Source organism: Sus scrofa, chromosome 2 (assembly GCF_054392235.1).
Source record: "Sus scrofa isolate SSC_HxYL_T2T_F1_AM1 chromosome 2, Sscrofa_HxYL_maternal_Yorkshire_Landrace_v2.0, whole genome shotgun sequence".
In the NCBI taxonomy this organism is placed as follows: domain Eukaryota; kingdom Metazoa; phylum Chordata; class Mammalia; order Artiodactyla; family Suidae; genus Sus; species Sus scrofa.
The window spans coordinates 53186116-53189879 of NC_139384.1; the positions used below are offsets into that span (position 1 = coordinate 53186116).

Below are 3764 nucleotides of genomic sequence, written 5' to 3' on the forward strand. Positions count from 1 at the left end.
TGTTTAATTCATTCCCTGGTTGGTTTGAACTCAATTTTGTCTTCTCATTTAATTCTGCTCTTGTATAATCAGAAATTAAGGTTCAGTTTTCTTTTTATTCTTTACTATATATTTTTATCTTTGCTCATTCCTGAGCTTATGTGTCTCATGCTGAATTTTATGATATCAGGATTTTATCCACAGGGTGTTTTTTTGATAAGAAGTTATGTATTGAGCAATCTTACATTCAGTTCACAAATTTACGGGTGATTCAGAACTTTTTTATGGGAAAGTGTAATATTTCTTACCTAGGAATTGATGGAAAATACTCCTTTTCCTAGACCATAAGGAATATTTTCAATACTTTCCATCTTATATAACTCTTATTCCCCTTTTCTTTTCATGCTATTTTTATATAATAAAATGATACCTTTGAAAACATTTATTAAATATCTATGTGCTTATAATTTTAGACATTTTTACCTTTCTGGTGGAGTATATAATTGAAATTAAAAATGCTTGAGATATTTAGTACATTATTTCCCCATATTTTCCTGGTTATGGTACTTGGGAAGGCACAATCATTAAACAAAACAGAAGAAGCTACCATTAAAAAATAGGATTCTTGTATTTCCACAGATATTTCCAGTAGAAATACAGGAAATCCATTGAATTTATTTTTAGTCACACTGGTTGGGAAATGATTCAATCTGTGTAAGTTTTTTTTTTAATTTTCTTTTTAAATCTGTCTTTTCTTTAACATAATATGTTTAAACGATTTGTTTTTTTCACAAAGCCATAATGTATCCACCAGTTAGTTCTTTTGTTTAATTAGGGCATCAAGAAAGACATCTAAAAAACACACACAAAATAAAAACTCTTATCAAAGGGTGTGGTACTGGTACCAAAACAGATATACAGACCAATGGAACAGAATGGAGATCCCAGCAATAAACCCAAACACCTATGGTCAATTAATCCTCAACAAAGGAGGCAAGGCTATAAAATAGGAAAAAGACAGTCTTTTCAGCAAGGGGTGCTGGGAAAACTGGACACCACAAATAAACCAATGAAACTGGAACACACCCTCACACAATGCACAAAATAATCTCAAAATGGCTTAAAGACTTAAATGTAAGACAAGACATCATTAGACTCATGGAAGAGAACATAAGCAAAACATTCTCTGATATTAACCTTACAAATGTTTTCTCAGGTCAGTCTCCCGAAGCAACAGAAAGAAAAGCAAAAATAAACTAATGGGACCTAGTCAAACTGACAAGCTTTTGCACAGCAAAGGAAACCATAAAAAAACAAAAAGACAACTTATAGAATGGGAGAAAATTGTTTCAAATGATGCAACTGACAAGGGCTTAATCTCTAAAATATAAAACAACTTATATAACTGAACAGCAAAAAAGCCAACAACCCAATGGAAAAAATGGTCAAGAGAGGTGAATAGACACTTCTCCAAGGAAGATATACAGATGGCCAGCAAGCATGTGAAAAAATGCACAGCATAACTGATTATTAGAGAAATGCACATCAAAGCCACCATGAGATACCACCTCATACCAGTCAGAATGGCCATCATTAATAAGTCCACAAATAACAAGTGCTGGAAGTGTTGTGGAGAAAAGGGAACCCTCCTGCACTGTTGGTGGGAATGTAAGCTGGTACAACCACTACGGAGAACAGTATGGAGATACTTCAGAAAACTATACATAGAACTACCACATGACCCAGCAATCCCACTCTTTGGTATATATCCAGACAAAATTTCCCTTAAAACACACACACACACCTGCATGTTCATTTCAGCACTATTCACAATAGCCAAGTCATGGAAACATCCTAAATATTCATCAACGGATGAATGGATTTAGAAGACGTGGTACATATACACAATGGAATAATATTCAGTCAAAAAATAACAAAATATGCCATTTGCAGCAACATGGATGGAACCAGAGACTCTCATCCTGAGTGAAGTAAGTCACAAAAAGAAAGACAAATACCATGTGGTATCACTTATATCTGGAATCTTATATAAGGCACAAATGAACCTTTCCACAGAAAGGAAAATCATGGACATGGAGAACAGACTTGTCGTTGCCAAGGAGTTGGTTTGTAACCATTTGGAAGTGTCCTATTTCAGTTTTTTTAGCACTGCTTAACAACTCTAAAGTTTTCAGCTTAGAAAAATACTTTATTGTATTTTATAGATTTTTAGGAATTGATGAAGGGATCAATTGCATGGTTATTTTGCTCAATGCAGAATTGGTTTTGGTGACTAAGGAATATTCAGATGGTAATGGGTTTGGTTTTAATGTCCAAAATAGCTTCATATTACTATATCATATAGTTACAATGATGCATTGCAGAGAAAGAAAAAAACCCCACTTCTTATGTTATTCACATACTCATGGAGAATAAACAGCTGAATAACTAGATAAATTAATAAAGTAGTTTAATATAAAATTATAAAATAAATCATGTACAGTATAGTGATTCACATTAAATTTGAAGTATTAAAATGGCATTCAACTTAGTTTGGGGAGTAAGAGGTTAAAGAAGATTTTCTATCAAGAGTGAAACTGAGGTAGGATTGATAAATATAATTAAGTTTAAAATGTTTAAAGGGCCCAGATGGTTGCAGCTGAGGAACCAGGAGCAAGATGGCAGTGCTAACACTGCACACCCATGGACCAGCCTTGGGCAGGGCTTCCTGTGCTGGGCCAGCCCTGAGGCCTTCTGTGGGGGCTCTGGAAACTAGCATCTTCCCATAACAGACCTGGAGAAGTCAGCTGGCTAAAATCCTTGTTTGTCTGGAAGGTCAATCCAAGGAAAGATGCTCACTCTAACCTCCTAGCCCAAAAGGAAACAAGCAGTCTGTACAAATTACAGTTTCACAATGTTAAACCAGAATACCTAAAATCATACAACAAAATTTGTCAAGAAATGTTGCCAAAGATTCATGAAGATAAATATTACCCTTGCACTTTTGTGGGGGCTTGGAACATGTGGTATGGTGAGCAGGATCAAGCTGTTTACCTCTGGAGCTATGAAGGAAGCTATCCAGCCCTCACAGAGGTCATTAATAAACTTAAAGAAAATCAGCAATTTGCACAGCTCTGTAAGGCAAGAAGCAACATGCTTATCTCCGGGAAGAATCAGCTCTTCCTGGAGCTCAGTTTCTGGAATGAGCCTGTCCCACCATTAGGACCAAGTATATATGAATTGAGATCTTACTAGTTCCAACCAGGAACTATGATTGAATAGGGCAATTACTGGTCTTATGCTATTTACTTCAGACAAGATGGTAATGAAGCAGTTGAAGGATTCTTCTCCCAGATTGGGCAGCTATATATGCCCATTATCTTTGGGCTTACAAGGATCTTCAGACCAGAGAAGATATACAGAATGCAGCATGGCATAAACATGGCTGGGAAGAACTGGTATATTATACAGTCACACTTCTTCAGGAGATGGAATCTGGAAGCATGATCCCACAGAAGACCTCACCCCTCCAGTAAAGCTGTGGGATTTAGATATGCCTACATAAATTTATGTGACAAGTACCTCTCAGAAATTAATTTGAACTGTATATCAAGTGAACAAGGAACAGAGAAGTGCAACCTGCTGTATACAACTTGTAGGAGACCTCTTTTCTTTAAAATTTATGTAATCACAAGAAAGGAAACTATTACCATTTGGCTGATTGTAACAGTGCATTGCAGTCCTCTGTGAACAGCCCTGTGTTTGTCATATATACTTTATAATCC

The 3764-nt window shown here is 35.8% G+C and overlaps 1 pseudogene; it reads left to right on the top strand.

The window, feature by feature from the left end:
- Positions 1-2235: 2235 nt before the first annotated feature.
- LOC100628019 (protein NipSnap homolog 2 pseudogene) lies at positions 2236-3515 on the top strand (annotated as a pseudogene).
- Positions 3516-3764: the final 249 nt, after the last annotated feature.